The sequence below is a fragment of the Somniosus microcephalus genome, chromosome 10, assembly GCF_052327205.1.
Source record: "Somniosus microcephalus isolate GS21.2 chromosome 10, FLI_Smic_1.0, whole genome shotgun sequence".
Taxonomy (NCBI): Eukaryota; Metazoa; Chordata; class Chondrichthyes; order Squaliformes; family Somniosidae; genus Somniosus; species Somniosus microcephalus.
Window position 1 is genome coordinate 237,423,406 of NC_140996.1, and position 17,100 is coordinate 237,440,505.

At 51.7% G+C, this 17,100-nt stretch overlaps 1 protein-coding gene across 3 annotated transcripts in view; it reads right to left on the reverse strand.

The window, feature by feature from the left end:
* ilk (integrin-linked kinase) overlaps positions 1-17,003 on the reverse strand; it is a 122,382-nt gene extending 105,379 nt beyond the window's left edge. For 2 of the 3 annotated variants that reach the window (XM_085999863.1, XM_085999859.1), the window contains exon 1: positions 16,814-17,002. The gene's annotated coding sequence lies outside the window, so the exon portion shown is untranslated. Of the gene's footprint in view, positions 1-16,813 lie in introns of all 3 variants that reach the window. The other variant, XM_085999865.1, reaches the window with a different exon arrangement.
* Between the last annotated feature and the right edge of the window lie 97 nt (positions 17,004-17,100).

The following is a 17,100-nucleotide window of genomic DNA, read 5'->3' on the forward strand; positions in this document are numbered from 1 at the left end:
GCACTGTCGGAGGGACAGTACTGAGGGAGCGCCGAACTGTCGGAGGGGCAGTACTGAGGGAGTGCCGCACTGTCGGAGGGGCAGTGCTGAGGGAGCGCTACACTGTTGGAGCTTGCGTTTTTCAGATGAGACATTAAACCGAGTCGACATCTACCCTCTCACGTGGACGTAAAAGATCCCACGGCACCATGTGAAGAGCAGGGGAGTTCTCCCAGTCCTGGCCTTATTATCCTTCATTGCTGCATCTGGGATCTTACTGTGTGCAAATTGGATGCAGATTTTACTGCATAAAAGGACTCGTAAAAATCAACATTTCATTGTGCAGTACACACGTCTGCTGCATATATGACAAATATAAAATTGAATTGAATTGAATATAGCATTGACTGAAAAGTAATTTGTGGTTTATAGCAACATAGAAGATAGGAGCAGGAGTAGGCATTTCGGCCCCTCGAGCCTGCTCCGCCATTCAATGAGATCATGGCTGATCATCCAAATTCAGTACCCGGTCCCTGCCTTCTCCCCATATCCCTTGATCCCTTTAGCCTTAAGAAATATATCTAACTCCTTCTTGAATATATTTAATGAATTGGCCTCAACTGCCTTGTGTGGTAGAGAATTCCACAGGTTCACCACTCGCTGGGTGAAGAAATTCCTCCTCATTTCAGTCCTAAATGTTCCACAAAAGATTACTGATCAAGATAAGAAATCACGGGATTGGGGGTAATATACTGGCATGGGTGGAAGATTGGCTATCTAACAGAAGGCAGAGAGTTGGGATAAATGGTTCATTCTCGGGCTGGCAATCAGTAACTAGTGGTGTTCCGCAGGGGTCAGTGCTGGGACCCCAACTCTTTACAATCTATATTAACGATTTGGAGGAGGGGACCGAGTGCAACATATCCAAGTTTGCCGACGATACAAAGATGGGAGGGAAAGCAGTGAGTGAGGAGGACATAAAAAACCTGCAAAAGGACATAGACAGGCTAAGCGAGTGGGCAGAGATTTGGCAGATGCAATATTATGTTGGAAAGTGTGAGGTTATGCACTTTGGCAGAAAAAATCAAAGAGCAAGTTATTATCTAAATGGACAGAAACTGCAAAGTGCTACAGTACAAAGGGATCTGGGGGTCCTGGTGCATGAAACACAGAAGGTTAGTATGCAGGTACAGCAGGTGATCAGGAAGGCCAATGGAATCTTGGCTTTTATTGCAAGGGGGATGGAGTATAAAAACAGGGAAGTCTTGCTTCAGTTATACAGGGTATTGGTGAGGCCACACCTGGAATACTGCGTGCAGTTTTGGTTTCCATATTTAAGAAAAGATATACTTGCTCTCGAGGCGGTTCAGAGAAGGTTCACTCGGTTGATTCCGGAGATGAGCGGGTTGACGTATGAGGAAAGGTTGAGTAGTTTGGGACTCTACTCATTGGAGTTCAGAAGAATGAGAGGCGATCTTATCGAAACATGTAAGATTGTGAGGGGGCTTGATCGGGTGGATGCGGTGAGGATGTTTCCACTGATGGGTGTGACTAGAACTAGGGGGCATAATCTAAGAATAAGGGGCTGCCCTTTCAAAACTGAGATGAGGAGAAACTTCTTCACTCAGAGGGTAGTAAATCTATGGAATTTGCTACCCCAGAGAGCTGCGGAAGCTGCAACATTAAATAAATTTAAAATGGAGATAGTTTCCTAGCAGATAAGGGAATTAGGGGTTACGGGGAGAGGGCAGGGAAGTGGACGTGAGTCTAGATTCGGATCAGCCATGATCCTATTGAATGGCGGAGCAGGCCCGAGGGGCCGTATGGCCTACTCCTGCTCCTACTTCTTATGTTCTTATTACCCCTTATCTTTAGACTGTGACCCCTGGTCCTGGACTCCCCCGCCATCGGGAACATCCTTCCTGCATCTAGTCTGTCTAGTTCTGTTAGAATTTTATAAGTTTCAATGAGATCCCCTCTCATTCTTCTAAACTCCAGCGAATATAAGCCTAATCGACCCAATCTCTCTTCATACGTCATTCCTGCCATCCCAGGTATCAGTCTGGTGAATCTTCGCTGCACTCCCTCCATGGCAGGAACATCCTTCGTCAGATAAGGTGACCAAAACTGCACACAATACTCAAGATGTGGTCTCACCAAGGCCCTGTACAACTGCAGCAAGACATCCTAGCTCCCATACTCAAAACCTCTCTCTATGAAGGCCAGCATACCATTTGCCTTCTTAACCGCCTGCTGCACCTGCATACTTAACTTCAGCGACTGGTGCACAAGGACACCCAGGTCTCGTTGCACTTCCCCTTCTCCCAATCTATTGCCGTTCAGATAATAATCTGCCTTCCTGTTTTTGCCACCAAAGTGGATAACCTCGCAATTATCCACATTATACTGCATTTGCCATGCATCTGTCCAATCGCCCAACCTGTCCAAATCATACTGGAGTTTCTCTGCATCCTCCTCACAGCACACATGCCCACCCAGCTTTGTGTCAACTGCAAACTTGGAGATATTACATCTAGTTCCCTCATCTAGATCATTAATATATATTGTGAATAACTGGGGTATTAGCACTGATCCCTGCGGTACCTCACTAGTCACTGCCTGCCACTCAGAAAAAGACCTGTTTATTCCAACTTTGCTTCCTGTCTGTCAACCAGTTATCTATCCAAGTCAGTACCTTGCCCCCAATCCCATGTGCCTTTACATTACATGCCAATCCCTTGTGCGGGACCTTATCGAAAGCCTTCTGAAAGTCCAAATACACCACATCCACTGGTTCTCCCTTATCTATTGTACCAGTTACATCTTCAAAAAATTCCAGTAGATTAGTCAAGCATGATTTATCTTTTGTAAATCCATGTTGACTTTGTCCGATCCTGTCACTGTTTTCCAAGTGCTCTGCTATTACATCTTTTATAATGGACTCTAGCACTTTCCCCACTACCGATGTCAGGCTTACCGGTCTATAATTCCCCATTTTTTCTCTACCACCTTTTTTAAATAGTGGGGTTACATTAGCTACCCTCCAATCCATGCGAACTGTTCCAGAGTCTATAGAATTTTGGAAGATGACCAGCAATGCATCTACTATTTCTAGGGCCACTTCCTTAAGTACCCTGGGATGTAGATTATCAGGCCCTGGGGATTTATCGGTCTTCAATCCCGTCAATTACCCTAACACCATTTCCCTACAAATACTAATTTCATTCAGTTCCTCCCTTTCATCAGACCCTATGTTCCCCGACATCTCTGGGAGGTTATTTGTGTCCTCCTTTGTGAAGACAGAACCAAAGTATGTATTTAATTGGTCTGCCATTTCTTTGTTCCCCATTATAAACTCCCCTGATTCTGACTGCAAGGGACCTACGCTTGACTTCACCAATCTTTTTCTCTTCACATATCTATAGAAGCTCTTACAGTCAGTTTTTATGTTCCCTGCAAACTTACTCTCATACTCTATTTTCCCCCTCTTAATTAATCCCTTTGTCCTCCTTTGCTGAATCCTAAACTGCTCCCAATCCTCAGGATTATTGCTTTTTCTGGCCAATTTATATGTCCTCTCCTTGGATCTTATGCTATCCCTAATTTCCCTTGTTAGCCACGGTTGAGTCACCTTTTTTGATTTATTTTTATGCCAAACAGGGATGAACAAATTCTGTAGTTCATCCATGCGATCTTTAAATGTTTGCCATTGCCTATCCACCGTCAACCCTTTAAGTGACATTCCCCAATCCATCCTACCCAACTCACGCCTCAGACCATCGTAGTTTCCTTTATTTAAATTCAGTGCCCTAGTCTCTGAATCAACTACTTCACTCTCCATCTTAATGAAGAATTCTATCATATTATGATCGCGCCTCCCCAAGGGGCCTCGCACAACAAGATTGCTAATTAATTCTCTCTCATTACATAATACCCAGTCTAAGATGGTCTGATCTCTAGTTGGTTCCTCAACATATTGGTCCAGGAAACCATCCCGTATACACTCTAGGAATTCCTCTTCCACAGTATTGTTACTAATTTGGTTAAACCAATCTATATGTAGATTAAAGTCACCCATGATAACTGCTGTGCCCTTATTGCACGCATCTCTAATTTCCCGTTTACATAAGAACATAAGAAGTAGGAGCAGGAGTAGGCCATACAGCCCCTCGGGCCTGCTCCGCCATTCAATAGGATCATGGCTGATCCGAACCTAGACTCACGTCCACTTCCCTGCCCGCTCCCCGTAACCCCTAATTCCCTTATCAGCTAGGAAACTGTCTATCTCCGTTTTAAATTTATTTAATGTCGCAGCTTCCACAGCTCTCTGAGGTAGCAAATTCCATAGATTTACTACCCTCTGAGTGAAGAAGTTTCTCCTCATCTCAGTTTTGAAACGGCAGCCCCTTATTCTAAGATTATGCCCCTAGTTCTAGTCTCACCCATCAGTGGAAACATCCTCCCCGCATCCAACCGATCAAGCCCCCTCACAATCTTATATGTTTCGATAAGATCGCCTCTCATTCTTCTGAATTCCAATGAGTAGAGGCCCAACCTACTGAACCTTTCCTCATAAGTCAACCCCCTCATCTCCAGAATCAACCGAGTGAACCTTCTCTGAACTGCCTCGAGAGCAAGTATATCTTTTCTTAAATATGGAAACCAAAACTGTACGCAGTATTCCAGGTGTGGCCTCACCAGTACCCTGTATAACTGAAGCAAGACTTCCCTGCTTTTATACTCCATCCCCCTTGCAATAAAAGCCAAGATTTCATTGGCCTTCCTGATCACCTGCTGTACCTGCATACTAACCTTCTGTGTTTCATGCACCAGGACCCCCAGATCCCTTTGTACTGTAGCACTTTGCAGTTTCTCTCCATTTAGATAATAACTTGCTCTTTGATTTTTTTCTGCCAAAGTGCATAACCTCACACTTTCCAACATTATATTCCATCTGCCAAGTTTAATGCCATCCCCAACCTCAGCATTACTGTTTGGGGGTCTGTATACAACTCCCACTAACGTTTTCTGCCCCTTGGTATTTCTCAGCTCTACCCATACAGATCCCACATCATCAGAGCGAATATCCTTCCTTAGTATTGTGTTAATCACCTCTTTAACCAGCAATGCTACCCCACCGCCTTTTCCTTTTTGCCTGTCCTTCCTGAATATTGAATACCCCTGGATGTTGAATTCCCAGCCTTGGTCACCCTGGAGCCATGTCTCCATAATCCCAATTATATCATATCCGTACTTGTCGCACTTGGGAGGTTTGAGAGGTGTGATAAGTCTTCCTTGCCGTACCACACTGGAATCAAGTTAATGACATCTCAGACAAGGAGCATGAGGGTTTAGGCAATATGCCCGCACAGTAAAAGAATCTGAGGAAAGAGCTTGAAATTGAAGAGGCTGGACACAGAACAGCTGGACCAGGTGTGGACTGATGAAAAGCTGGTCTGACAACACAGTATAAACTCTACGACACATACTGTACCTCACACACAAACTGTCCCCAACAGATACTCACTGTGTTCATCCACTGATAGACACGTTCAATCCCCACAGTACAAACTCTGTCATGGAATCATACAGCACAGGAGGAGGCCATTCGGCCCATCGTGCCTGTGCCGGCTCTTTGAACGAGCTCTCCAATTAGTCCCACTCCCCCCTGCTCTTTCCCCAAAGCCCTGCAAATTTTTCCTTTTCAAGTATTTACCAAATTCCCTTTTGAAAGTTACTATTGAATCTGCTTCCACCGCCCTTTCAGGCAGCGCATTCCAGATCACAACAACTCACTGCATAAAAAATATACTCCTTATCTCCCCTCTGGATTTATTGCCAATTATTTTAAATCTGTGTCCTTGGGTTACCGCCCCCCACCCCACCCCCCCCCCGCCACTAGAAACTCCTTATTTACTCCATCAAAACCCCTCATAATTTTGAGCGCCTCTATTAAATTTCCCCTTAACCTTCCCTGCTCCAGGGAGAACTGTTGGAGGGGCTTTCTGTGCACAGGGACAGAGCAGAGTGACAGCGCCCTGTAACACTCACAGTGTCGCTGGCCCAGGCCTGCTTCTGTTGCAGCTCAGCAACTCGCTGCCTTAATGCATCAAACCTCTCAGAGGAGGAGAATTTTGTTTACGCAGCGAGTTGTTATGAGCTGGAGTACACCTTATGTGTCCAGGCCCAGGGTGACCAAAGGCATGGCTGAAGCTCGAGATGCTGAGACGAAGAGGCGGAGAAAGACAGAGGGGTTTCAGGAGGGCAGTGCAGAGCGGGGCTAAGATGGCTAAAGGCTCTGCTACCAGATTTGAGGGGAAAGGGGGCAATGTAGTGAGAGTTCACAGGGGCCAGAGTCAGAGTGGTGGGCGTGAGCTGGGGTGCGCAGAGATTGTAGAGATTAAGACGGAGTGATGATGAGGATTTTGAACTCAATAGATGGGGAACTAATGCAGGTTGGTGAGGATAACGAATTGGTCTCAGTTGAACAGTCAGGACGAGACATTTCAATCTTTGAAATAGATACAAACAGCACTATAATCACTAAACCAATGAGTCACGGTATCAGGAACATCAGACGGGTTTCCTGTGAAGTTTGAGTCATCGTGGAATGAAGCGTCTACTCACATTTACCAGCTGCCTCCGCCTCTCCCAGCACAGCCCGAACGGGGCACTGGCCTCCCATTGCATCGAGTGACATTTGGCACGACTCCCTAACTAACATGACGACAACCTCTGTAACATCTGCCCAACCGGATGGCTTCTGCCAGACCCCAGCCTACAATTACCTACTGCTGAGCACAGGGTCAAGACATGAACTGGATGAGATAGCTCCAGTCTCAGAGTTTTCATGCACTTATTTTGTTCTGCCCTTCCTTCAGGTGTCAGCTTGGCTCAGTGGACAGCTCTCTCAGGTCGGGGTTCGAGTCCGCTCCAGAAACTTGAGCACAAAATCCAGACACTTCAGTGGCAGTACTGAGGGAGAGCCGCACTGTCAGAGGGGCAGTACTGAGGGAGCGCTGCACTGTCGGAGGGGCAGTACTGAGGGAGCGCTGCACTGTCGGAGGGGCAGTACTGAGGGAGCGCCGCACTGTCGGAGGGGCAGTACTGAGTGAGTGCTGCACTGTCGGAGGGGCAGTACTGAGGGAGCGCCGCACTGTCGGAGGGGCAGTACTGAGGGAGCGCCGCACTGTCGGAGGGGCAGTACTGAGGGAGCGCCGCACTGTCGGAGGGTCAGTACTGAGGGAGCGCTGCACTGTCGGAGGGGCAGTACTGAGGGAGCGCCGCACTGTCGGAGGGGCAGTACTGAGGGAGCGTTGCACTGTCGGAGGGGTAGTGCAGAGGGAGCGCTGCACTGTCGGAGGGGCAGTACTGTGGGAGCGCTGCACTGTCGGAGGGGCAGTACTGAGGGAGCACCGCACTGTCGCAGGGGCAGTACTGAGGGAGCGCCGCACTGTCAGTACTGAGGGAGCGCCGCACTGTCAGAGGGGCAGTACTGAGGGAGCACCGAACTGTCGGAGGGGCAGTACTGAGGGAATGTCGCACTGTCGGAGGGGCAGTACTGAGGGAGTGCCGCACTGTCGGAGGGGCAGTACTGAGGGAGTGCTGCACTGTCGGAGGGGCAGTACTGAGGGAGCGCCACCCTGTCGGAGGGGCAGTACTGAGGGAGCGCCGCACTGTCGGAGGGGCAGTACTGAGGGAGCGCCGCACTGTCGAAGGGGCAGTACTGAGGGAGCGCCGCACTGTCGGAGGGGCAGTAGTGAGGGAGTGCCGCACTGTCGGAGGGGCAGTAATGAGGGAGCGTTGCACTGTCGGAGGGGTAGTGCAGAGGGAGCGCTGCACTGTCGAAGGGGCAGTTTTGTGGGAGCGCTGCACTGTCGGAGGGGCAGTACTGAGGGAGCACCGCACTGTCGCAGGGGCAGTACTGAGGGAGCGCCGCACTGTCGGAGGGGCAGTACTGAGGGAGCGCCGCACTGTCGGAGGGACAGTACTGAGGGAGCGCCGAACTGTCGGAGGGGCAGTACTGAGGGAATGCCGCACTGTTGGAGGGGCAGTACTGAGGGAGCGCCGCACTGTCGGAGGGGCAGTACTGAGGGAGCGCCGCACTGTCGGAGGGGCAGTACCGAGGGAGTGCCGCACTGTCGGAGGGGCAGTACTGAGGGAGCGCCGCACTGTCGGAGGGGCAGTGCTGAGGGAGCGCTGCACTGTCGGAGGGGCAGAGCTGAGGGAGTGCTGCACTGTCGGAGGGGCAGTACTGAGGGAGTGCTGCACTGTCGGAGGGGCAGTACTGAGGGAGTGCTGCACTGTCGGAGGGGCAGTACTGAGGGAGTGCTGCACTGTCGGAGGGGCAGTGCTGAGGGTGCGCTGCACTGTTGGAGGGGTAGTGCAGAGGGAGCGCTGCACTGTCAGAGGGGCAGTACTGAGGGAGCGCCGCACTGTCGGAGGGGCAGTACTGAGGGAGTGCTGCACTGTTGGAGGGGCAGTACTGAGGGAGTGCTGCACTGTCGGAGGGGCAGTACTGAGGGAGTGCTGCACTGTCGGAGGGGCAGTGCTGAGGGTGCGCTGCACTGTTGGAGGGGTAGTGCAGAGGGAGCGCTGCACTGTCAGAGGGGCAGTACTGAGGGAGCGCCGCACTGTCGGAGGGGCAGTACTGAGGGAGCACCGCACTTTCAGAGGGGCAGTACTGAGGGAGCGCCGCACTGTCGGAGGGGCAGTACTGAGGGAGCGCTGCACTGTCGGAGGGGCAGTACTGAGGGAGTGCTGCACTGTTGGAGGGGCAGTACTGAGGGAGTGCTGCACTGTCGGAGGGGCAGTGCTGAGGGTGCGCTGCACTGTTGGAGGGGTAGTGCAGAGGGAGCGCTGCACTGTCGGAGGGGCGGTACTGAGGGAGCACCGCACTGTCGGAGGGGCAGTGCTGAGGGTGCGCTGCACTGCCGGAGAGATGTTAAACTGAGGCACAGTCTGCTCTCTCAGGTAGACTTAAAAGATCCCATGGCATAATTGGAAGAAGAACTGGGGAGTTCTCCCTTACGTCCTGGGGCCAATATTTATCACTCAACAAACATCACTAAAACAGGTTATCTGGTCATTCTCACATTGCTATTTGTGGGAGCTTGCTGTGCGCAAATTGTCTGCCGCGTTTCCTACATTACAACAGTGACTACACTTCAAAAAGTAGCTCATCGGCCGTAAAGCTCTTTGGGACGTTCTGAGGTCATGGACGGCGCTGTAGAAATGTGAGTCTTTCTCTTTCTTTTCAGTGCAAGTTAAGAGAATTGTTAAGTTGAGGAACAGGCCACGCTCTCACAGTGAACAGTAGTGAACAGACCACTCTCTTACAGTGAACAGTAGTTAAAAGGCCGCTCTCTCACAGTGAACAGGCCGCTCCCTCACAGTGAACAGTAGTGAACAGGCGGCTCTCTCACAGTGAACAGGCCGCTCTCTCACAGTGTGCAGTAGTGAACAGGCCGCTCCCTCACAGTGAACAGTAGTGAACAGGCCGCTCTCTCACAGTGAACAGCAGTGAACAGGCGGCTCTCTCACAGTGAACAGGCCGCTCTCTCACAGTGAACAGTAGTGAACAGACCACACTCTCACAGTGAACAGTAGTGAACAGACCACGCTCTCACAGTGAACAGTAGTGAACAGGCGGCTCTCTCACAGTGAACAGGCCGCTCTCTCACAGTGAACAGTAGTGAACAGACCACACTCTCACAGTGAACAGACCACGCTCTCACAGTGAACAGTAGTGAACAAGCCACGCTCTCACAGTGAACAGTAGTGAACAGGCTGCTCTCACAGTGAACAGTAGTGAACAGACCGCTCTCTCAGTGAACACGCCGCTCTCACAGTGAACAGGCCACTCTCACAGTGAACAGTAGTGAACAGGCCGCTCTCTCACAGTGAGCAGTGGTGAACAGGCCGCTCTCTCACAGTGTGCAGTGGTGAACAGGCCGCTCTCTCACAGTGAACAGTAGTGAACAGGCCACTCTCTCACAGTGAACAGTAGTGAACAGGCCGCTCTCACAGTGAACAGTAGTGAACAGACCGCTCTCTCAGTGAACACGCCGCTCTCACAGTGAACAGGCCACTCTCACAGTGAACAGTAGTGAACAGGCCGCTCTCTCACAGTGAACAGTAGTGAACAGGCCGCTCTCTCACAGTGAGCAGTGGTGAACAGGCCGCTCTCTCACAGTGTGCAGTAGTGAACAGGCCGCTCTCTCACAGTGAACAGTAGTGAACAGGCCGCTCTCTCACAGTGAGCAGTGGTGAACAGGCCGCTCTCTCACAGTGAGCAGTAGTGAACAGGCCGCTCTCTCACAGTGAACAGTAGTGAACAGGCCGCTCTCTCACAGTGAACAGTAGTGAACAGGCCGCTCTCTCACAGTGAACAGTAGTGAGCAGACTGTGGCTCTGCTTCAGTTACACAGGCGTCAGGTGCAGCCAATGCAGACTCAGAAACCCCCAGGAGATTTCCTGACACAGGGTGACTTGGCTGTGAGAGAAGATGGAGATGACAATGGTGTGAGGAGATTGTGTGCTGGCCAGGTGAACAGTTTGGGCTGGTCCGACGCTCCATGTGACTGACAGGTGGAGTGAAGAGTTTATTAATGCTCTCTCTTACACCATTTTAATTTAAAAGTTAAATTCCCCCCCCCCCACCGCCACCCCTCATCTTCTTTAGGGCCTCCTAAGCTGTACGCGACATTGCATCTTGCTGCAAACATCCTCACACATTAAAATCAGACAAAGACTCGCACAATACAGGAACGTAATCACCAAACAGATTAACAAATCCGTTTTTTCTAAGGTGGAAGGAAGGCACAATTCCATTATTGAAACCAGCTGCAACGTGAGGAGATTAAAATGACCTTGAACAAACTGAATAAAATAAAAATATATAAGCAGCTTAATTAGGCAATGTGTTTCTCATTGAAAGATGGAATAAATTTCAAGTTTCAAGAAACAAACTAAAATGAGGCAAAGTCGCAGCCACAGGAACAGGAGGAGGCCATTCAGCCCCTCGAGCCTGTTCCTCCAGTCTATGAGGTCACGGCTGATCTGTGCCTCAACCCCGCCTTGGTTCCATAACCCTTAATACCCTTACCCAATAAAAGTCCATCAATCTCAGTTTAGAAATTTCCAATTGACCCCCAGACTCAACAGTTTTTGGGGGGTGGGGGGGGGGAAGAGTTCCAGATTTCCACCACCCTTTGTGTGAAGAAGTGCTGCCTGACATCACCCCTGAACGGCCTGGCTCTAATTTTAAGATTACGCCCCCTTGTTCTGGACTCCCCCCACCAGAGGAAATAGTTTCATTCTATCGGCTCTATCAACTCCTTTAATCAGCTTAAACACCTCGATTGGATCACCGCTTAATCTTCGAGGAAGGCATGTGTGAAAGTGTAGTGCTGGGGAACTGGGAGCTCACCAGACTGCAGATTAGAACATAAGCAATAGGAGCAGGAGTCGGCCATACGGCCCCTCGAACCTGCTCCGCTATTCAATAAGATCACGGCTGATCATCGACCTCAAGTCCAAAAATCTATCGATCTCAGCCTTGAATCTACTCATCAACCGAGCATCCACAGCCCTCTGGGGCAGAGAATTCCAAAGATTCACCACCCTCCGAGTGAAGAAATTCCTCCTCATCTCGGTCTTAAATGGTCGACCCCTTATCCGGAGACTATGCCCCGTAGTTCTCGACACTCCAGCCAGGGGAAACAACCTCTCAGCATCTACCCTGTCAATCCCCCTCAGAATCTTGTATGTTTCAATGAGATCACCTCTCATTCTTCTAAACTCCAGAGTATCGGCCCATTCTACTCAATCTCTCCTCATAGGAATCAATCTAGTGAACCTTCGTTGCACCGCCTCCAAGGCAAGTGTATCCTTCCTCAGATAAGGAGACCAGAACTGGGCCCAGTACTCCAGGTGTGGTCTCACCAAGGCCCTGTACAATTGGAGCAAGACTTCCTCACTCTTATACACCAACCCCCTTGCAATAAAGGCCAACATGCCATTTGCCTTCCTTATTGCTTGCTGAACCTGCATGCTCGCTTTCTGTGTTTCTTGCACAAGGACCCAAATCTCTCTGAACACCAGCATTTAAAAGTTTCTCACCATTTAAAAAATATTCTGTTTTTCTATTCTTCCTACCAAAGTGAATAACCTCACATTTCCCCACATTATACTCCATCTGCCACCTTACTGCCCACTCACTCAGTCTATCGATATCCCTTTGCAGACTCTGTGTTCTCCTCACAGCTTACTGTCCCACCTAGCTTTGTATCATCAGCAAACTTGGATACATTACACTCGGTCCCTTCATCTAGATCATTAATATAGATTGTAAATAGCTGAGGCCCCAACACTGATCCTTGCGGCACCCCACTAGTTACAGCCTGCCAACCTGAAAAAGATCCGTTTATCCCTACTCTCTGTTTTCTGTCCATTAACCAATCCTCTATCCATGCTACTATATTACCCCCAACCCCATGAGCCCTAATCTTGTGTAATAACCTCTTGTGTGGCACCTTATCGAATGCCTTTTGAAAATCCAAATATACTACATCCACTGGTTCCCCTTTATCTACCCTGCTACCTGTAGTTACATCCTCAAAAAACTCTAATAAATTTATCAAACACGATTTCCCTTTCATAAAACATGTTGACTCTGCCTAATCATGTTATGATTTTCTAAGTGACTTGATCCCACTTCCTTAACATTGGATTAAATCATTTACCCACCAATTCACCCCATCCGTATCGGCAAAATGGTCTGTCACACCTCGATGAACAGTGAGTAAAATCACACATCTGATAAAGCAAATGGACCAATTAGTTTTTGTTTAATTAAGGTGAGTTTCACTTGACTTGAAGTGTCAGCTTGGCTCGGGGAGGGAGCTCTCGGCTCTGAGTCGGAAGGTTGTGGGTTCGAGAGACCAGAGCCCACAATGTGGGCAGATACTCCAGAAATTAGTTTACTTTCAGGTGTCATCTTGTGTCCTTGTTTTGAATTTTAGTCACTTCATAAGAAATTTAGTTCTAGTTTTAATTTAATGACCAAAAAATGATCTTAGTTAATGAAAATTTTCATGTACATTTAAATGGACTAAAACACAACCAGTGACGTAAGGAGAGATCGTATCCGTATCGATTGCTTGAAAGTGCAACGATGTAGAAGATAATCTACGTTGAAAGCTTCCCCAGCTGTAAGATCGGATCAACAAACAGCGCCTGCGAACTCCTGGTTCATTATACAGGTGCTCAGAACCAACCAGTCAACAGAAACAGCGGCAGCCACAGATACCAGCTCCAGCCCAGGATCAACCCGCGGCATATCTCCTGCTCCATCCTTCTCACCCCATTGCTGCAGACAATCGTATTCATTGACATTTCCAACACCGACTGCCCGTCCCCCAAACTCCCCCAAACTCCCCCGTCCCCCCCAAACTCCCCGTCCCCCCCCCAAATTCACCACCCCCCCCGTCCCCCCCCAAACTCCCCGTCCCCCCCCAAACTCCCCCCCCAAAACTCCCCGTCCCCCCCAAACTCCCCCCCCAACTCCCCGCCCCCCCCAAACTCCCCCCCCAAACTCCCCGTCCCCCCCAAGCTCCCCATCCCCCGCAAACCCCCCGTCACCCCCAAACTCCCCCCCACAACAAACTCCCCGCCCCCCCAAACTCCCCCCCCAAACTCCCCGTCCCCCCGAAACTCCCCGTCCCCCCCCAAACCCCCCCGTCCCCCCCCAAACTCCCCCCCAAACTCCCCGTCCCCCCCCAAACTCCCCCCCCAAAACTCCCCGTCCCCCCCAAGCTCCCCCCCAACTCCCCGCCCCCCCCAAACTCCCCCCCCCCAAACTCCCCGTCCCCCCCAAGCTCCCCATCCCCCGCAAACCCCCCGTCACCCCCAAACTCCCCCCCACAACAAACTCCCCGCCCCCCCAAACTCCCCCCCCAAACTCCCCGTCCCCCCGAAACTCCCCGTCCCCCCCGAAACTCCCCCGTCACCCCCAAACTCCCCGCCCCCCCCAAATTCCCCGTCCCCCCCCAAACTCCCCCCCCAAACTCCCCGTCCCCCGCAAACCCCCCGTCACCCCCACACTACCCCCCCAAACTCCCCGCCCCCCCCAAACTCCCCGTCCCCCCAAAACTCCCCGCCCCCCCAAACTCCCCGTCCCCCCCAAACTCCCCGCCCCCCCAAACTCCCCGTCCCCCCCAAACTCCCCGCCCCCCCAAACTCCCCCCCCAAACTCCCCGTCCCCCCCAAACTCCCCCGTCCCCAAACTCCCCGTCCCCCCCAAACTCCCCGTTGTCCCCCCCAAACCCCCCGTCCCCCCCAAACTCCCCCATCCCCCCCAAACTCCCCGCCCCCCCCAAACTCCCCGCCCCCCCCAAACTCCCCGTCCCCCCCAAACTCCCCGCCCCCCCAAACTCCCCCGTCCCCCCCCAAACTCCCCCGTCCCCAAACTCCCCGTCCCCCCCAAACTCCCCGCCCCCCCAAACTCCCCGCCCCCCCAAACTCCCCGTCCCCCCCAAACTCCCCGTCCCCCCCGTCTCTCCCGCAACTCCCTTTAAACCTCTTCAGTCCAGTTTCCACCCTCTTAAAGCAAGAAATTGGACCTAACCAACAACAACGTGTATTTATACGGCATCTTTAATGTAGTAAAACATCCAAAGCCGCTTCACAGGAACGTTATCAAACTAAAATTGACACCGAGCCACATAAGGAGATATTAGGAGAGATGCGTCCTTCACCCCTCACCCCCATGCCCAGTCTCTCTCTCTCTCCCTGGTTCACCCAGTTGCCCCTGGTTACCAGCCACTCGGCGCTCCGGGAACCGCAGTTACTGCACTTGTGCAGTGGGAGCGGCCCCGGGAAGCTACACTGCGCCTGCGTGGCATCAATTTGCTGAAGCCACTGGGCAGCCATCTTGGTAATGGAGTAAAGGAGAACTTGCATTTCTGCAGCGCCTTTCTCATCCTCCGACAGTGCGGCGCTCCCTCAGTACTGTCCCTCCGACAGTGCGGCGCTCCCTCAGTACTATCTCTCCGACAGTGCGGCGCTCCCTCAGTACTGTCCCTCCGACAGTGCGGCGCTCCCTCAGTACTGACCCACCGACAGTGCGGCGCTCCCTCAGTACTGACCCACCGACAGTGCGGCACTCCCTCAGTACTGCCCCTCCGACAGTGCGGCGCTCCCTCAGCACTGCCCCTCCAACAGTGCGGCGCTCCCTCAGCACTGTCCCTCCGACAGTGCGGCGCTCCCTCAGTACTGCCCCTCCGACAGTGCGGCGCTCCCTCAGTACTGGCCCTCCGACAGTGCGGCGCTCCCTCAGTACTGCCCCTCCGACAGTGCGGCGCTCCCTCAGTACTGTCTCTCCGACAGTGCGGCGTTCCCTCAGTACTGCCCCTCCGACAGTGCAGCGCTCCCTCAGTACCGCCCCTCCGACAGTGCGGCGCTCCCTCAGTACCGCCTCTCCGACAGTGCGGCACTCCCTCAGTACCGCCCCTCCGACAGTGCGGCGCTCCCTCAGTACCGCCCCTCCGACAGTGCGGCACTCCCTCAGTACCGCCCTTCCGACAGTGCGGCACTCCCTCAGTACTGCCCCTCCGACAGTGCGGCGCTCCCTCAGTACCGCCCCTCCGACAGTGCGGCACTCCCTCAGTACCGCCCCTCCGACAGTGCAGCACTCTCTCAGTACTGCCCCTCCGACAGTGCGGCGCTCCCTCAGTACTGCCCCTCTGATAGCGTACTATAGTGAAGTATCAAACTGCATTATTTGCTCTGCAGTGGGGCTTAAGCCCAGGATGATACAAACCCAGCTGATGATACAAAGCTGGGTGGGAATGTAAGTTGTGAGGAGGATGCAAGGAGGCTTCAAGGGGATATAGACAGGCTAAGTGAGTGGGCAAGAACATGGCAAATGGAACATAATGTGGAGAAATGCGAAGTTATCCACTTTGGTAGGAAAAATAGAAAAGCAGAGTATTTTTTAAATGGAGAGAGATTGGGAAATGTTGGTGTTCAGAGGGACCTGGGTGTCCTTGTACACGAATCACTGAAAGTTAACATGCAGGTACAACAATTAGGAAAGCAAATGGTATGTTGGCCTTTATTACAAGAGGATTTGAGTATAAGAGTAAAGATGTCTTACTGTAATTATATAGGGCCCTGGTGAGACCACACCTGGAGTATTGTGGACAGTTTTGGTCTCCTTACCTAAGGAAGGATATACTTGCCATAGAGGGAGTGCAACGAAGGTTCACCAGACTGGTTCCTGGGATGGGGGGATTGTCCTATGAGGAGAGATTGAGTAGACTGGGCCTATATTCTGTAGAGTTTAGAAGAATGAGGGGTGATCTCATTGAAATTTACAAAATTCTTACAGGGTTTGACAGGGTAGATGCAGGGAGGATGTTTCCCCTGTCTCGGGAGTCTAGAGCCAGGGGTCACAGTCTCAGAATAAGGGGTCGGCCATTTAGGACTGAGATGAGGAGGAATTTCTTCACTCAGAGGTTTGTGAATCTTTGGAATTCTCTACCCCAGAGGGCTGTGGAGGCTCAGTCGTTGAGTATATTCAAGACTGAGATCGATGGATTTTTGGATATTAAGGGAATCAAGGGATTATGGGGATAGTGCAGGGAAGTGGAGTTAAATATCAGCCATGGTCCTATTGAATGGCCGACACCTGCCCTTATTTCTGATGTTCTTATGAAAGCCTGAGGCAGCGAATTCCCACTAACCGCGGCCCCAGGCAGACATCGACTGGGAACAGCTGTTCAAACTGAACCAGTATCAGGCCCGAGATATTTAATGGCGAGACGCGTACCTGAGGTGTCATCTTAGGCCCAGGACATGGTCTGAAACAGGAGTCTGTGTCTGGCGGGCTCCAGCTGAGGTGACAGGCGGCTCTACCGCATCGGCTCCCGGAGCAGCGAGTGATGTGGCCCAGGAGGAGGCCGCAGGGCCGGCCGATCAGTCCCGCCCTTGCCCCACAGCCCCACACTGGGAGCAGCGTCGCCGGGCCGGAGGGGGCGCTGTGGGCGGCGGGCTGGAGATTGGCCTCCGGGGCGGAGGTGGCGCTGTAGGCGGCGGGCTGGAGATTGGCCTCCGGGG